Below are 19796 nucleotides of genomic sequence, written 5' to 3'. Positions count from 1 at the left end.
TAACTCTGGGACAAAATGTATATGTGGAAGTCTATTTGTTTGTAAATATGCAATGTCAGATCTATTATTTGCTCCATATTTTCAGTACAACTGACAAAGAACCTATGGTCCTTTAAGAAAAGTATCTCTCACACTATCTCATGTTGAACCATACTACGCACTCTTGTATCTAGCAGAAAACTTGGCTATGTAACCATCTCGAAATAAATGATTGTCGATATACCTATCTGAGCAGAACAGCGACGAGCAACTTGGAGGTAAGAACTTTGGCCTATACACGTCCGAAGTCGATACTGCAGGAAAGAGGATGCTATTCGCGAGAAAATACATTCTATGAATCAAGTCCACTGCAATTCGTAAAACTATATAAATGAGAATAAAGTTACATGTTTGCGTTTCTGCCCTAATGTAATCCGTCATAAAATTTGTTAAGCGATTGATGATGAACTATGGCAAATAAGGTGTATGTCAGAGCGCATGGTCCAAAGTGGCTGTGATAACAGGATTCTGAAAGTTCTTGTTCCTATAATTGGAAAGTAAGTCAATGGTTAGCACCTTCATTGGTTTTTTTCATAGCGTATGTGTAACTTGATAAATTCCTAGGTAGTATCGAAAGTGATTAACAAGTGTTTGATACTTAAGACTTAGCCTATCAAGCCTAGGTCGTTGTCTGTTACGCGTTTTAGTACGTGCTAGCCGTTGAACATTGACATGAGACATACATGCCAGTAATGCGTAATAATAGCTCATGTGGCACATCACGTATTGTGAATATCTACGGTGACTTGTAGCGATGTTGAAAATAACGCAACAGTAACGTTAATAATTGAATGAAAGCTGTTGAATAGTTACAGCAAACTTTGTCTGCTACTATTCTACCACTATTTCTGTTGAGAAAATCCTGTAATGTCCTAGAAGACATTTTATCTTAAATACACGTATAATAGCCACTTTATCAATTCGTTTATTCTTTGCCCATTTCCATTATAGTTGTGTTGGTTGATTTCCCGTACATGATCTTGCTAATATTAGTAAAATAGTCAAATCCATGAGGTATAACATGTTTCGTCATAATATTAATTTTACTAAAGGATACAAACATAATTTTAGCGTCCAGTGTGTAAAATTGCATTTTATTTTCTTGAACAAAGACAAAATGTAGAATTGTGCAAATACGTAGTTTTCTTTATCACCAGCATTTTGGTTATAACACGTGAAGAAAATGCAGACTTTTAATAAGTGAAGTGCCTCATTATGTGATCCAGCTAACTTTTTAGTTCAGTGTATAATACAAACGGCATGGAGAAAACTGGGTTGTCTGTGGTACAGGACCCCCCCCCCCCCCCCCCCCCCCCCCCCCACCACCACCACCACCACCACCACCACCACCGAAATCTTGGTTGTGGTGACAGATTGCTCTGTAGCACAATCAGAGGTCTAGGTTAGGTTGGAAGTTGCCGATTTGGTTGTAAGTTGAGGAGGCCAGTGAATGTTAAATCCAAATAAAGATTGTGATAAGTAATAAAAGACCACTAGTGAAATGTAATGTTTGTGTCTGCACCATACTGAAAAATGTAAGGGTTTCCTATGTGTAACTTTTTACAGAAACAAAGTATTCTTGTGAACTTGGTTACAGAAATATAAATTGGGCTAACAGACACACAACAAGGCATTTGCAATAGGTAAGACTGCAGTAGTAAGCTTGAAAGGCAAGCACATGTTCATGTGACACATTTCAAGTTATTTCATTTTCCTGTACCACATGCTTTATAATGCTTGCCTGATGGTTCTGAATATTTTTTTTCCACATACCACATTTTTTACCTGGTTTTATTTTAGTCTGGTAATTATCCATCTCAAATGTAGAGGTCTTATTTTGGGATGATTGCATAAATACTTCAGTTTTGGTGACTGATAAATATGCAGCTTCTTCTGCCTTAGATACCATTTGCAGCACTTGGCTTTTTACCACTATTTTTCCATCCTAACATGAAGATGATCACATTGACAAACTGCACCCCGGGGATAAATTGAGCATGGAACGGGAGATTTAAAATGTAGAGTTGTACAAGATTTGGCATTGGGTCTGTGTCTGTTCTTGAAATGGGAAAAAAACAATTCTCTTAAGTCTTTAAAGGAACATTCAAAGATTTTATTGTTTGTGATGATGCGAAGATACTAAATGAAGGTTCAAATTCAACCATACAATACACACCCCAAATTATAGATGAACCAGGTTGAAACTTGTTGGAAGCAGTCTGTCTCCATGTCACAAAGATATAACATGCAGTTATGTACAATTAACACTAGACTTGTTTACCAGCAAGAAACACATCGATGTTCATACACTTAAGTGAAACTTTTGTGTAAAATTCCTTGGGGCCCAGCTCGATAACACACTAAAATGCCAACATACAGATTAATGTGTAGATAAGTTCTGTAAGAATTTTTTACACTTTTTGAAACTCTTATGATGTAACATTAAGATCAGGGTACTAGCTGAGTTTATATACTTTCACTCCATGTTGTTGTGTGGAGTTAACATCTGGAACAACACAGTTCCAGTGTTGAACACACATTTAGTATAAGCAAGCAAAAAGAACACAGTGCAAACGAGAAACCATAATTTTTGTAGAGACCTATTTAAGACATTGAGCATTTCTGTGAAATCAAAAGATATCTAGATTGTAATTAATGTGGCTAATAGTGAACTTGTTGCTTCAAGTGAAATTCTTTAAATTCAAGGATTTAATATTTGTGCTAGCTGCAATACAATAGCAAATGCACCATTGGAACGTCTGTTTAATCGACCAACAGTAAACAATTGGGCTTCCTTAATAGGTCAAAATCTGATGATGGGTTTCTCTCCGTTTGCTATTCAACAAATTGTGTTCCGTAATATGCAAAGTAAAAGCTAATATCTGTGTTCAGTAGTGCATTTTTTGTTGCTTGACAGTCAGTTAAATGAAAATTTATTCAGCCAGTTAATTATGAGATTGTGTTATATTATGAACAACTTAAAACAAATTTTTGGAAAGAAGTAACAGTATTTTAAGCTTTGTTGCTCTATAGCGCCCTCTAAATATTTATAGTCTGTAAAGACATCACAGACTGAAATTACCCTCCCGACCTTGTGACAAATCTCCCGTGGCTTCTTTGTCCAGTCACCTACCAACTCCTGCATATTCACTATCCAGCCACATCATGACTCAATGCCATCCCAGACAGGATCAACTGAATCACATTCTGTGTCAGGGTTTCAATCACCTCTCATTTTGTTCTGAAATGAGGAATTTCCCACCTACTGTCCTTCCCACCCCTCCCGCTGTATATTGTGCTGCCCACAGACCTATACAATATCCTTTGTCTATCGTTACTCTACCCCTGCTTCCAACCCTTTGCCTGCAATAGACATAGATCCAAGACCTGTCCCACAAATCCTCCCACCACCATCTACTCCAATACAGTCACAGGGATCTCCTATCCCATCAGAGGCAGGGCTACCTGCGAAAGCAGTCATGCGCTCTACAATCAAAGTTGCAACCTCTGTGCTGCTTTCTACATTGGCCTAACAACTAGCAAACTGTCTGTCCACATAAATGACCACTGACAAACTGTGGCCCATACACAGCTGGACCACCTAGTTGCTGATCATGCTGACCAACACAATGTGCTTCAGTTCAGTGACTGCTGCACCGTCTGGATACTGCCTACCAACACCAACTTTTCTGAATTGCTCAGGTGGGAACTCTCCCAGAAATGTACCCTATGTTCCCAAAGGCCCTCTAGGCTCAAGCTTCACTAGCTCCTGTCCTTCACAAACCTATCCCCTTCCCTGCACCTGGTCCAGCTCTACATAGCCTTCTATTCCACCAATGCACCCACTAGTCATTTTCCTCATCTCTACTTCTCTGTTCTCTGGTTTTCTGCCCCGCCCCCCCCCCCCCCCCCCTCTGCCCTCAAACATTGCGGCAAACACTTAGCAGCCCTCCCCTGTTCCCACCAGGTCCCTGCACGCTCCAGCAAGCAGCACTACACCTTTCGCCATCTTTACAATGCTATTACCCTCCTCCCCATCCCAGCCTCCCCTTACCTCCGTCATCCATGCCATATTGTGTCTCGCATAAGGCACAGTTATGGTCCACAGTCTGCTGGCCTCAGCAGCCAGAGGCAGTGGCTGTGTGTGTACACGTGCACGCCTATGAGAGAGTGGGGGGCCAAAGAGAGAGAGAACTTTTGGCTGAAGTCACTCTTTTTTTTTATTGTGCCATTCTGTGGCTCAACATTCCTCTATTGGTAAGTAGCAACTTATCCTTTTCATAATATCCACTTTACTAATGATTACACTATATTTTTACAAATATTTAGATTTGTTGCATGTTTTATCATTTTTCTGTCTAGTCTACAAGTATATGGTCTTCCAGTATGGTTATCTTCGGCTGTTGATGAGTAACTCCACAACTTTTCATGACTTGTAGAACATTCTTTTCGAGCTGTGGGTTGTTGACTTCTCCATATGAGGACGTTTTACTTGTTGTCCTAATTCCTTGAGGAAAATTCTCCTTTAATCAGATCCATTTTCCTCATAGTTGAGAAGTTCCTTCGAAAATGTGGCCTCTCCGTCCATCGCATTTGTTCACCAGTGAGAAGGCTACCTTCTTGACTGTGTATTGCATCTGTATGTGCCTTATGGTTAAGAGTATCAACTCCTGATTTATTATTATTGTTATTATTATTATTATTATTATTATTGTGTGTGTCTGGAATCTGTTGGATCACACAAAGCTATTAGGTGTCTGTTTTTGGAGTTTCCTAGCAGCTCTCCCCCTCCCTCCCTCCCTCCCTCCCCCCCCCCCCTCCCCTCCCCACCTCTCTCTCTTTTCCAGGTCTTACTTCCTATTTGCTGTTTTTTTTTTTGTCTGTATAGGCTTCTGTTGAAAATGTTTGATGGACTTTTCTAAATTCTTATTGACCTGCCGGATCCACAGTACAGTTTGGAGTTTTTCTATTTATGCAGCAATTTTGTGACTGAGCCTTGTTGTTGGGAATCTGTGGATATGCCCCTAAAATATTAATCTTCTTTTTCTGATGTTTACCATGAGATTTGATAGTTTCTTTTTAGGTTGTAGTGTGTACCCACCGTCTGTCCATTTGGGGCCAAGTATCACAGAAATTTGCATTCTTCTTTTAGGTTATCTTTTCTGTGAAGTGTAAGTGATTTGCTAGCTTATGAGACTTCAGGTGCAACTTTCTTATAGTGCCTGATTTTTGTGTTGCAGATTTTTACCCTATGCTCTCCTAAAGTTTTGGCACTGAATTTTCTCTGTCATTTTCCCTGCCCCTATAGGTTCAAGGATTTCACCTACATACTGGAGGTATGGAACTCTTCTGATTTGTCCATATTTTTTGATCAGTTTTTAGCAGATTTACATGTTTTTTTTTGTAAATAGATTTGTAAGCCAGCTCTTTTAGTACATGCTTTCAGAGCCTGTACCTGTTTAGTTGCTGTTGTCTCATTGTCTGCTAGTATTGCCAGATCATCTGTGAAAGTTTGGCAGGAAATTTGGATCTTGTTTTAGTAGTAGTAGTAGTAGTAGTAGTAGTGGTAGTAAGATTTTATTGTCGTTAAGCTTACAGAAGCAATAGACAATGTCAAATTACAAAGTATAAACAAAGTTATATGCAGGAGTTATAAGTACAATAGTACAATACTTTTATAAATAGTCTATAGACAGGAGATAAAATATATAAAGTGAGGTAGTACAACCAAATCAATCAGATTGTACCAGTACAAAATACAGGAAAAGGTCAGAATACCAAGACAGGAAAACATATTATATACAAAAAAATATTACATCAGATTATAATAACTGCCCTTTGCAACTGTGCAGAGAAAAACAGAATAATGCTTATTACTAGCTACTAACAAATAGGTAACTAGAACTGCTAATGAAATAATTAATATTATTACTAGCTACTAACAAATAGGTAACTAGAGCTGCTAATGAAATAATTAATATAGTATATCGGGAGCAGCCAAAGTTTATAATATTATTTGTTTTTGACTGCAATCAAGAAATTCATCAAGGGAATAAAAAGAATGCTCAACCAGCCACTCATACAGTTTTGGCTTGATCTTTTCAATAGGACAATCGAATTTACAAAGAGAAAATATATTGCAACATTTGGAACCTATTACATGATAGCTTTTCAAAGACTTGTTAAACGTTGAAAAGGTACGTCAATGTGTTTCCTGTTTCTCGTATTATGTGAATGTATATTTTGTCTTAATTGCTGGTTTGGTAAATTGTTCATGGTATGTAGAACAACAGTATATATATAGAGATTAACAACAGTCATAACTTTAAGTTTCACTAACAGTGGCTTGCAGGAATCTAGTCTACCAGAATCAGTGATAATTCTTACAACTTTTATTTGCAGTAGAAGAACATCAGGTACATGGTTACAGTTTCCCCATAATAGTAAACCATAAGAAATAATACTCTGAAAGAAGGCAAAATATGCTGATCTAACATACTGATCTGGTACACAACCTTTTAACTTTCTCAACAAATAGATTACTCTAGAAAGCATAGCAGATATATAGTTAATATGGTAATTCCAATTAAGTTTACTATCTAAATATATACCAAGAAATTTAACATTATTTGAAACATTCAGAAATAAGGTATCTCTTAAGCTGAAAAACATGAACTGTGTTTTATTTTCATTTAATAAAAAACCGTTTGCTCTGAACCATTTTGATGCTTCACTGATGGTATTTTCTGTTATATGTTTTAACAATTCAATGTGAGTCATTGTTGATAAAGGTTGTGTCATCAGCATATAAGATTGAATGGGAACTTACGTTAGATGGTAAATCATTAATCATAATCAGAAAAAGAAATGGGCCAAGCACCGAGCCCTGAGGCACACCACACAGGACATCGGCTACATTGGATCTATCTTCATTAATACAATCAATCTGTTTACGGTGCTCCAAAAAAGACCAAAGAATACCCAAGCCACTGTTTTGAAAACCTAAAATGTCTAATTTATGCAGAAGTAACTTGTGGTTCACACAATCAAATGCTTTACTCAGATCACAAAAGATGACCAGAGCAAACTCCTTATCTTCAAATACCTGGAGAAACTTTTTAACGAGCAAATCAATAGCATGAGTGGTCGATCCATTTTTCCTAAAACCAAATTGCTCATTGGAAATAATAGAATTATTATCTAGAAAGTTACACATTTGGTTATACATAACAGTTTCTAATACTTTAGAAAAAACAGGTGTGAGGGATATGGGGCGGTAACTAGATGGACATTTCCCATCTCCATTCTTATACACAGGAACAACTCTACATAACTTCAGTATATTGGGGAAAATTCCCCGTGTCAGACACTAATTTATAACATAACTTAGAGGGCCAACAATGCATTCAATAACATTTTTCAATATCTTATAGGATATGCCGTATATATCAGCACTGCTTGAAGACTTAAACTAATTTACATTACAATATTTAAAACCTCCTGCTGTGTCTCTTCAGAGAACACAAAATTATGTCTGTCATTCCTAAACCCCAAATTACAATTTTCCATCATTTGAGCAGCAGTTTCCGTGGGTTTAATGATATTTTTCTGAATATCCGTAAATGACTGTGTACAGAAATTGTTAAAATCATTTGCTGAGACAGCTACCTCTTTTGGTTTGTTATTTTTGGCGACTGAGTTTATTATATTCCAAGATTTTTTACATTTATTTTTTGATGCCTTGATACTTAGTGTTTTGTTGTTTTTTTGCTTCAATAATAGCTGCCCTATATTTTTTCTTAGCTTCTGCAAAGAAACATTTGGATTGCTGAATATTAATCTTTTTATTTAGATCGAAAAACAACATAACTTTATTCTTTAAATTGGCTAATTCAGGAGTAAGCCACTCTTTATTTCTCTTTTTGATTTTAGATTCACTGGCGGTCACTTTAATTTTACATTTTCTTTGCGGAATAGTCATTTCAAACAAAGTATTGAATATTGAAAACAATTTCTCAAAAACACAATCAGCTGACAAATGTTTTATTTTAGTTAACATACCAAACCAATTGAAGAAACTAAGCTGGGATCTAAAATTAAACAATTTTGTGTCATCTATAGGTCTTGTTACAACTAATTTGGACTTATGAGATGTATTGTGGGTTACAAAAGGATTTTCAAAAGTGACAAATACACCATCATGATCAGAAAAGGGAAAGTTGACTACACCACATGAAAAAGTTGATCTTAAGTAGTTTGTTAGGATGTTATCAAGACAGGCCAAGCCTCTGGTTGATTTGGTATTGTGGTACACAAAGTTAAATTGCCTAAGTAAATTTTTAAATTCTCGTACACTGGGTTTATCTTCCGTGACATCAAAGTCAGCATTTAGCCCCCCCCCCCCCCCCCACACCCCAATTAGTATCTCATAGTTTTTCCTCTTGTTACCATTAAAAAACTCTAATAATTCCTCCAATTTTTCAACAAACAAAGAGGGATCATCATCTGGGGATCTGTACAGAGAGAAAAGTACTAACTTTATGTCATTTATACATATTCCTGATACCTCAAAATCAAATTCCTTACACAGAGAACTAACATCTAGCTTGCTACTATAACCCAGCAAAAAGTTTTTAACGTAGACTGCAGTACCACCGTGTATACACTTATCCCTGCCTGCAGAAGTTACTAATCAGTTTAAAGTCATCAAATTGAATAAATCAAATTTCACCATATTTACACCAGTGCTCATTAACACAAATCACATCAAACTGATTTTCTTAGGAAAATTCATTCAATATTAGGGATTTACTACTCAGCCCTTGCACATTGAGGCAGCAAATTCTGAGACTGTGGTTATTTTGTGAGGAATTAGAATCAGCACTGATATTACTATTCACTGCTAAATCAATGTGCTTGGTTAGACTAAAAAAGTATTAGCAGAGTGTACAGGGTGGTTAACATTGTATTCTAAGGCTATTGCATTATGGTACTTACCTTGATTCAGACAAAATTTTTCTATTATGTCTACAATAACATCTGAGGCAAATCTTTTACCTAACCTATTTAGGTGAAAACCATGAGATGTATGAAACCTCCTACCAATGTTGTTGAGGTAAAATAAAGTGACATTCCTAAAGCGTTTACACATCTTAAACATTTCCTGGTTAGCTTTCTTCACCTCTTGATTGATGGCTGACCATACAGGTAGATCATACCGTGTTGGAACAGAAAAAACACACATAAGTTTGGCACTCTGAAGATCTTGCAGCCTGTCTTCCAGTGAAGAGATAAGACTTGCCTTTCATTTCTCGCCACATCGTTTGTTCCCGCCAGCAGTACAGTAACGTCGAGGTTTGACTTGACACTTTCCACAGCAACATTGAAGTTGCTTTCTCCCTTATTCCAGCATACACATTCCTACCTTGGCTATCAGCGTGAATTTGAATGTTTACGGATCTTCTAGGCCTAGGTACAAACTTTCTGGGGACTTGTTTAGTAGTCTTTGTTGTTGGCTTCAATTGTAGGTTAGACTTTGAATTGGTTTGGATGCAGACTCGGGTTATGCTCTCTGCCCCATCGATAGCTTCCAAAATACCATACTTATTTGAAAGGGTTAGATCACGTGTTGGGTTTTTCTGGTTATTAACAGATTTTGTGCTGCTTTTTAAAGGCACAATATTCCACTGTTCTACCTGACTAGTATCAGGCCTGTTTCTAAGCGGTGGCAAGTTGGCGTCGATATTAGGCCTATAGTCTATTTCTAATGATTCACTATTAACCAACCTTTTACATAGTTCCTGGTCGCTCTGCTCACAGCATTCTTTGAGTCGTCTAATTTCTTCACACAGTAATTCGTTTTCTTCTCTCAATTGCTGAAGAATAGCATCAGTATCACAGGAATTTGCATTCTTCTTTTAGGATCTCTTTAGGTTATCTTTTCTGTGAAGTGTAAGTGATTTGCTAGCATATGAGACTTCAGGTGCAACTTTCTTATAGTGCATGATTTTTGTGTTGCAGATTTTTACCCTATGCTCTCCTAAAGTTTTGGCACTGAATTTTCTCTGTCATTTTCCCTGCCCCTATAGGTTCAAGGATTTCACCTACATACTGGAGGTATGGAACTCTTCTGATTTGTCCATATTTTTTGATCAGTTTTTAGCAGATTTACATGTTTTATTTTTTATTTTTTATTTTTTTTTTGTAAGTATATTTGTAAGCCAGCTATTTAGTACATGCTTTCAGAGCCTGTACCTGTTTAGTTGCTGTTGTCTCATTGTCTGCTAATATTGCCAGATCACCTGTGAAAGTTAGGCAGGAAATTTGGATCTTATTTTTTTCCTGCTGGTTGTTTGGTTCGCGGTAGTTTCGGTTTTTAAGTTCTTTCTCCCACTCCTGGACGACTTTGTCCAAAACCAGGTTAAAGATGAAAGGCGTCAAAATGTCACTCTGCTGAATCAGAGGTTGTGTGTGTGTGTGTGTTTGTGTGTGTCTGTGTGTGTTTTAGGGTTCTTTGAGGCCGATAAAAAGGGAGCGATGGACTCGTACACCTTCTTCAATTCCACAAAGGAGCATTTGATTGGGCTATACCTGAGCATTTTGTATTTTAATAGTGTTTTTAAACTGAATATTTGTTTGCAACTACAGCCAGCACAGTGTGCATGAACTCTTTGGAGGAAGAATGCTGACATAATTTTGTATATAACTTGCAGATGGTTATTAAAATCTATTTTGCACATAAACTACGGTTGTCAAATTGTCTTCAGAACAATTTGATAAGGATAAAACTTCTCTGGTCTTAAACGTTGTCATTTCTGGTAGAATTACCTTGTTGTTTATCTCTAAGTTTACATTGCTGTAATCTTTTGCTCCAATATTTCTTCAAATAATGGAATCCTTGGGGAAGAAATTATGATTTAATGTTTGTTGAGGTTATTCCCAATGACTTTGATAGTGTCCTTACTGTAGTAGAAGCAACAGTGATTTGTGTTCTCTGAGCAGAGTCCAAAAAAATGCATTCATTTCCTCAGGTGCAATATCCTGCCAATTGTTTCCTTGATACATGGAATGTGTCTACATTCTAAATTAGTATAGTGAATGGTCTCTTCTAGCATTGTTTGTGAGATAAAATAGTCCCTTCATTCTTAGTGACAGGTACATTACCAGTTACTGGTTCAAGTTGAATTGTCATGATATTGTGGACTCAAATACTGCTGTGTGGTGGCGGTGTTTTATTCTGCTGAGCTCCATCATGAAAAATACGGAAATCAGTACTTCTGTTGTTTGTAATCACTTGGAATGCTAGAAGACACAGATTCAATATCCTGGAGGCTGTCAGTATCTGAATTGCTGCCATCTTACCACTCAAAAAGATCTTCATCTTCAAGCCATTGAGGAACTATTGATTCAGAATTCTGATCACTTTGGTTACTTCAGTTGATGATCTAGGTGATTTCGTCTCAAGCCATACAGATCAAGAGTGAATGTGTCACATCACTATTTCAAAGTTTGCTGAAAAAGTATATGTTGAAGTTGTACATGATACCTCTCAAAGCCGACAATATTTTGATTTTCTGATCATTTGCTAAAACGCAACACATCTCTCTAAATGAGAGTATTCGTGAACATGTAGTAACAAAAGGAAAATTGGAAAATTGTAATAAAGAAACCAAAAGTTGTAGAGATCTGAATTTATTTTCAATCAATACTTTATTCCCAATACTATGAGACATTATTAATACCTTCACAGTTCTGAGCTTTTCATTTTTATTTTTTTGGAAAAATAAACTGTGAAATTTGTAACTTTTTTGCGGATTTCTAGATTATGTTTTGAAAATATGAATAGTCACAGGAAGTAACTGTCTTGATACATGATAATGTGGAAGAATATTATTATTATTATTATTTCCCTTTCCTGTCTCAGACGTTACATCTGGTTAAAAATGGAAAGTGACGCGGACCTTGATCAAGCGTAACTTCCTTTTAACGGTACGGTATATGTTACATTGCATTTAGGAACTTTCGGGTAATTGAACATGTATCAATAGTTACAGATTTCTGTATGGATGTAGCTGTATTGCGCTGATGTACTGGTGGATATTGTGTGGTATGACTCCTGTAGTTGATAGTACAATTGGTATAATGTTATTATTATTATTATTATTATTTACATTTTATGGCCTTCATTGGACCATTATAGCCAACTTTATACAAAGAATTTTTCAATTTCCTGTCAGCCCAGTACTTCTTCATTCTCTTGGATCTCATCCTTCTTTCTTCATCCGAAATCACCCTTCCTATTGTCTGTTTGTTGATTCTCTTTTGCAGTCTGATTTGTTTGTCTATGAGTTTCCTGATTTTGAGAGTTTTGTTTCGTAGGTCTTCCAATGTAACCTGTAGCTCATCCATATCTTCCTTAATTTCTGTAATCCGCTTAATGTTGCACTTACTATTCCACAATTTTTCTACTATTCTCCTGATGATCCTGTTCTCTGGTGTTCTGATGAGATGTCTAAAAAAAATAAAATGCTTTTCTTCCTGATTGCACTCATTACCAGTTCTATTTGCTTGTAGACTGTTTCATTTGTAGCCGCTCTCCAGTCTCCATCTTTCTGGTACAATTTGTTGATGCACGTTCTGATAATTCTTCTCTCTATTTTGAGTATTTTGTCTATTTGTGCAGTGTCAGTTGTTTTGAAGATGGTTTCACTAGTGTAAGTTATTTCTGGTTGAGTGACTGTTTTGTAATGTTTTAATTTTGTTGCTATTGACAGGCTTTTTTGTTTTAGGTGTTCTTGGTGATATATTTTGTTATAGTCAATTTGATATTCTGTTATGCCATGTTGGCTTTTCATTGAGGTTATATGTTATGATTTCTCTCAGATATTTAAATTTATCTACAATTTTGATTTCTTGGTTTGCAGTGGCAATTTTGTTTATGAGTGATGGGTCAGTTAACATGAATGACTGTTTTTTCAAAGGATATTCCAAGACCAATTTTCTGTACTATTTCCTGTAGCGAGATAACTTGTTGTTTGGTTTCCTGAATACTACTGGACAAGACAGTAAGGTCATCAGCGAATCCTAGGCAATTTAAACTTATGTTTAAATTATGTCATACTTACATTTAAACTTATGTTAAAATTGTTTTGGATTTGTTGATGACCTGGCAGTATTCAGGAAGCCAAACGGCAAGTTAATCTCACTACAGGAAATAGCACAGAAAATGGGTAGTGGAATATTCTTTGAAAAAACAGTCATCATGTTTAAACTGTCAAAGTATTCATATATAAAGATGAAATAAACTGAAACTTTTTGGATTGTTTGGAAATTGTTTTCTCCAAAACCTTCATCCTAAATGTTTTAAAAATGTCACGGTACATTAGTTGGTCGTTGTACTTAGTGAATGCTATCAGACTAGGCAATACTTGTCTGTACAATATGTGAGAAATTTTTTAGGTAGATCTAGCTCTACTTGCAAGGTCAGAATCTCATGGATGCTTAAATGTTGAAATAGATCGTTGATTTTAAGTAAATGTCATTCAAAACTGGTATTTCTGAAACAAAATACTTTACAACATTATAAGTGAGTGGGAAAACAATTCATAATTTTATTAGAAAGCATTTTATAACAAAAATGAGACATAGAATACTTATACCCATTTTTTTATGATATTCACAAATTATTATAGTTTCTGTCATGATTTTCCTATTTCATGACTTTCCATGAATTAAAATTGCCTACAATGTAACAATCAACTCTGCACTGTTGAAAAGAGTTCATTTTTCCCCCAACTGCTTCTCATTGAACTTGTATAGCCGAGCTGAAATTGTAGACGGACGAAGATGATCCAACAACAGCAGTACTTGGGAAATGGGAGCTGCACACTGATCTTTTGATGATGGCCATTTGAAATTATTAACAGGACCATGAGGTGTCATAAAGGAGATGATTATGTCTTGCAGGTCATGAGAGAGACTTATTATCTATGGTCTCTGCATTTCACACACAGTAACAGGCTGCACCACTCTTGCGATGTGTGTGGCACTCTGGGATGCAAACCAGTAGTTACTTGATTGAATTTCTACCACAGGCTTCACAGCAGACCACTCTCCCCCCCCCCCCCCCCTTTTTTTTTTTTTTTTTTTTTTTTTAAATGGAATTCCCGTAAGGAGTACTTTCATTTAGAATTAAGTTTCATGTTTGTTACTAATGTCGATATGGTGTGTACAAATCCATTAGCATCTCTTATAGCATCATCAGCTTCATGCTGGAGATTAAATTTTGTTGCAAGATATTTACAGAGGCCTTCTGCCCTGTCATATGCACTTTTTCCATGGACTATTGCTGTAAATAACCATTTTTTGTTTTAATCCCTGCACTGCAGTGTTGGCAAAGCTCATATAGCTAAAAATGGTTCTTAAAATGAGATGTTGCACCCTCAGTCACACACACATGTTTAATAAATGCCTCTAGATGCTGTTTCATCAATTATCATTCTGACAGCGTAGCCTGCATGTGTACTGTCATGAACGAGATCATCACTGACAATAGCAAAACAGTGTGATGTTCCTAGGAAGTAACACATGTGAATATTGATACCTGTGATATGTGCCAGTGGTAACTTTGAATTTTGTTCTGCATAGCAACAGACCAGTTCTCAGCAAAGTCAAAATGAAGAACTAATGTGTCAGTATTCTGGGATGTGGCTGATTTTACTTCTGCTATGGCCAGTCTGTGAATCCTCTTGATATGATGGTGAGCTATTCCCTTCATGAAGAAAAACCTAACCTCTGTAACAAAGTTCTCTGGCTGTACTATCTTCTTTACCAACCCTCCTCCCTCCTACAATGCATAGTTGTATCATTGGCAGAGTCCTGAAAGTGTAATGCTTCGTCAATCATCACTTCAGCACCAGGACACAGTGCACACTCCTGCAATCAACATTTACCTTGCGGCTCTTGACGTATACACAAAAGCATCAGGTCCATATCTGTGTACTTCTTTCCTGTGTCACTGCTTATGATGAAAAAATACAAGTTTCAAATTAGTGCAGTAAATACATGCGGATACTTCCTTCACTGGCTGGTAATGTACCCATTTTAGTCGTAAGGAGTAGAATTTTGTGAGACCAATTTTTAAATTTGGTTTCTGATTTTTCATTACAAGATATGCTTTTCCTATTAATCTTATCATACACTGTGTTACCAAAAGTATCCAGACACCTGGCTGAAAATGACTTAGAAGTTCGTGGTGCCCTCCATCGGTAATGTTGGAATTCAGTATGGTGTTGTCCCCCCACTTATAGCCTTGATGACAGCTTCCACTCTTGCAGGCATACGTTCAATCAGGTGCTTGGGGAATGCCAGCTCATTCTTCATGGAGTGCTGCACTGGGGAAAGGTATCGATGTCGGTTGGTGAGACCTGGCACAAAGTCGGCGTTCCAAAACATCCCAAAGGTGTTCTATAGGATACAGTTAAGGACTCTGTGCAGGCCAGTCCATTATAGGGATGGTATTGTCATGTAACCACTCTACCACAGGTCGTGCATTATGAACAGGTGCTCGATCGTGTTGAAAGATGGAATCGCCTGCTTAAAACATCATAGTAGGCTTGTGCTATGATAGTACCATGCAAAACAACAAGGAATGCCAGCCACCTCCATGAAAAACTCAACCACAGGATAACACCTCCGCCTCCGAATTTTACTGTTGCCACTACACACGCTGGCAGATGACATTCATCGGGTATTCACTGTACCCACGCCCTGCCATCAGATCGCCACATTGTGTACCGTGATTCATCACTCTACACAATGTTTTTCCACTGTTCAATAGTCCCTCCACACAACATTTTTCCACTGTTCAATCGTCCAATATTTATGCTCCTTACACCAAGTGAGGCATAGTTTGGCATTTACCGGCATGTTGTGTGGCTTATGAACAGCTATTCGACCATGAAATACAAGTATTCTCACCTCCTGCCTAGTTGTTATAATACTTGCAGTGTATCCTGATGTAGTTTGCAATTCGTGTATGATGGTCTGGATAGATGTCTGGCTATTATACATTAGGACCCTCTTCAATTGCCGGCGGTTTCTGTCAGTCAACAGATGAGGTCGGCCTGTACGCTTTTACATTGTACGTGTCCCTTAACGTTTCCACTTCATTATCAAGTCAGAAACAGTGGATCCATAGATGTTTAGGAGTGTGGAAATCTCGTGTACAGATGTATGACACAAGTGACACCCAATCACCTGATCCCATTCGAAGTCCGTGAGTTCCGCGGAGTCCCCCATCCTGCTCTCTCACGATGTCTAATGACTAGTGAGGTCGCTGATATGGAGTACCTGGCAATAGGTGGTAGCTCAATGCACCTAATGTGAAAAACATATGTTTTGAGGGTGTCTGGATACTTTTGATCACATAGTGTATATCTTTTTACCTTTTTCACTATTTTCACTAAAGAGATAACATCATCCTGGTTAGGACTTTGCCTTCTGCAATCTTTGTCATCACTTAGGTAATATTCCAGAGCAACTGTAAGCGTATCATCTTGCAGTCGATGCCCACAGTAAGAATCTGGACATGTGCTAGTGGCTTTCTCATTCTTTATTTTATAAGCTTTTGAAAGTGGGTGTGTATTTCTGTATCTGCTGCTTAGAGTAGCTTCCTGGTGTCAGTGACACTAAATGTACCTTCTCAGTACAGGTGGCTGCTGAGACATCAGTATTTAGGTTTTGAAACCACACTTATATTTTGTGCACATATTACTATCTTCAGGTTCTGCACCTAGTGCATCTACATTATACACTTTACAAAATTTTGAAGATGTTGCTTGCCTAAAACTTGTTTCAATTTCTCCCACTTTTTTTCATACAGTTTTCTTCTTGTGTTTCTTACCTTTCCTGGATGTTTGGGGGGGGGGGGGGGGGGGGATATAGTAGGGGCTACAGCAGAAATGCTAACATTCAGTGCATTAATAGTTTCACACCCAGGAATATAAACATCACCACTATCTTCTTCAGTTTCACATTCGGGTGATGGTGATCGTTCATATGGGTTGTCACTAAATTTCTTCTTGTAGTGAGTGTAGCAATTCCTGCACAATGGATGTGATGCTAATACATTACTTGAGGACCAATATATTTCTGCAGTACCTCTGACTGATTTCCAACAACTGTGAAGTGTTTTTTTCACTTTCCTTAAACACCACTTCTTGTGTTTTTTTCTCATAGTCCACACATCTCACTCTTTCACTACTGTATTTCCCCACGGACATTGTATTGAACAAAAAGTTCTAACACAAAACTTGATGCAGAATTATTTATGTGCAACTTCTCCCTCGTTTGTTATAAACAGAAGAGCATTGGAAACAGTGTTGCCAACATGCATATTTTACACTAGAAATTCAGTGATGCAAAATACCAAAATGTTGAAAAATTTTCAACACTTTACACACAAAAATATTGCCCACTGTGTTTGCACTGGCTACCAACACATTATCCAAACAATAATTTGTGTAATTCTCAAAAGTTTTCTGATGGGGTTTTCGAGTAAATAATTGATAAAAACTTGTAAAAATGCAATTTTTTACATTTTTAGTAATAAATAGTTATATAATACAAATAGCTGGAGCAGAGAAGATACTGTTTATAATTACATCAGTAGTATCTGGTAATGTGACAGAAAAGGCAGTGTTCTGTGACTTTCCAAATTAGAAAAAAAATTTGGCGGAAAAATTAACTTAAATTTCATGTTTTAGCCTTAAATTTTGTAAGTTAAAGGAAGACCATAAGTGTGCGGATGTCAACTATATTTCAGCACACTAAGAGGGAGCTTTAATGCAAACATCTGTCAGGTCTCCAATACTTTTGGTTTGTAAGTTATATTTTTTTGTTCTCTACTCTTTTATGAGTTATTTACAACACATACGTTTTTCAAAGGACCATGCCATTTACAAAACTTAAGATAAAATGAAAATAGTATATTTTGTTTCTGACAGATAATGTATAATCCATGCTGTAAGTAGTAAACGAGAAAAGTATCTTGCCTGATTTTCTGTTTATGTAATTAAATTTATGCTCAACTGAAACAATTATGGCATAAAGAAATACACATACATTCCTAAGGAATACGCAGCTGTAGCTTTTGCAGTACTTCTGATTTTTCAGTGTGGAGTATAGATGTGCCAAACTGTTATTAGTAATCTTGGCAACATAATTACCATTCAGACCAAATATAAGCAAACTTTTTGAAAGATGGCTTGTTTGCTAAGGTGTCTAAAAGATGCCTGCCATGCATTTGATGTATAGTACTACAAAATTAGTAAAGAAGTATAGTTAAGCGGACTTGGGCCAAATAATGTTTTAATTAAAGGAGGTTTGCAGGGTCCAAAGACTGCTGTTGTTCATCCAAGGGTTAACTGTGATCAGATCTCTAACTTTAAATTGTGTTCCACCTCTGACATAAATACATCATCCCCCATCCTTTAAGGTAATTCTAAAGTAGCATCTTGCACATTCATATGATGCTAGCACTATTGCTGTACTGTAATTCAGTTTCAAGTTGGTGCACTTTATTTCTAATAGACTGCTCATTCTCAGCAAATTTCTGTGGCGTTTGTGCGCTCTTGTGTGGTACATCCTATCTTTTGTGTACATGTTGAAGGAATCTCTAAACTGGCTGAGATGCCTGTAGTTACTGGGGAGGGTAGCCTGGTGTCGCGATGTATATATATAAAAAAAGGCCAAGTCATCCTACGTGCTGCAACAGGTATTTGACCATGTACGTCCCCTCACCCACCTGCTGTACCCTCACTAATTACCTCTACCAATCTCCCTTTCCCAGTCCTGATGAGGAGCAGACCATGCATAGTGTAGCTCCATCTTCTGTTACACCCCATCAGCAACAGTGCAATGTGTGCCCAATCAGCAGTCAGCAGTAGCGTCTCCACCACATTGAATTGCCATACAGCACTGCCAAGACAAGACTGATCATGCTGTCGGAACAGCTAAATTGTGCTCACAGGAGTGCTACCACTGACACATGCTATCTTACTCTTCTATGTTGTACACACTGTCCATATCCAAACTGTTCCCTGCCTCACCCACCTTCATCAAGTGATCATCGTTCATGAAATCTTTCCCCAAAGCTGATTTGACTGAGCTCTCAGCTTGAAAATGCGTGTGACCTGAGACTTCTCCCCTAACTTTTCTTGTGATTGGGGTCCTCCACAACAGACATAACTACTACCTAGCAGCAGTACTCTTCTTCCTGACATTTGTATTTTTTTCTCTCCTTTCTACCCACAGGTAAAGTCTGCTGCACATTTCCTATTTCTATGCCATGTCTTATTATATTTAGAGACATTAATATGAGGAGCACTCTCAGCACTGTGCCTGATGCCCTCTTCAGTTCTTTACTGTCCTTCACAATAGTATCCTTGGAACTCAGTGATAAAGTCCAGTGTCTGGGAAGCTTTACTATTTTGTTTAAGACACCGTCTCTTCTCATATGTTGAATGGCATGGATAATTGCATCCCTTCCAGGAAGGGTAAACAGTGTACATACCTAGTTTTTTCCAAATTTGAAAATAAATCAAAGTTTGTTAGACTTTTGACTGGACTTCAAGGAGTGTAAGGTAACACTACGGGCAAGCATTGCCATGGAGTATAAATGGCCCAGTCTTAGGAAAATGAATTCAGGTTTTGTGCAATTATTTTGCACAGTTTTTACCTGAAACTGTAATAATAAA

At 37.2% G+C, this 19796-nt stretch overlaps 1 protein-coding gene across 3 annotated transcripts in view; it reads left to right on the top strand.

The window, feature by feature from the left end:
• The first annotated feature begins 294 nt into the window (after positions 1–294).
• Positions 295–19796, top strand: part of LOC124615811 (dTTP/UTP pyrophosphatase) — a 109978-nt gene continuing 90476 nt past the window's right edge. Inside the window, exon 1 of one of the 3 annotated variants that reach the window (XM_047143951.1) lies at positions 295–536. The gene's annotated coding sequence lies outside the window, so the exon portion shown is untranslated. Of the gene's footprint in view, positions 548–10130; positions 10156–19796 lie in introns of those variants that run through there. The other 2 variants (XM_047143952.1, XM_047143953.1) reach the window with 2 other exon arrangements.

Source organism: Schistocerca americana, chromosome 5 (assembly GCF_021461395.2).
Source record: "Schistocerca americana isolate TAMUIC-IGC-003095 chromosome 5, iqSchAmer2.1, whole genome shotgun sequence".
Classification (NCBI taxonomy): Eukaryota; Metazoa; Arthropoda; class Insecta; order Orthoptera; family Acrididae; genus Schistocerca; species Schistocerca americana.
The sequence above is the reverse complement of the archived record's forward strand: the minus strand, read 5'-3'. Positions and strand labels throughout refer to the sequence as shown.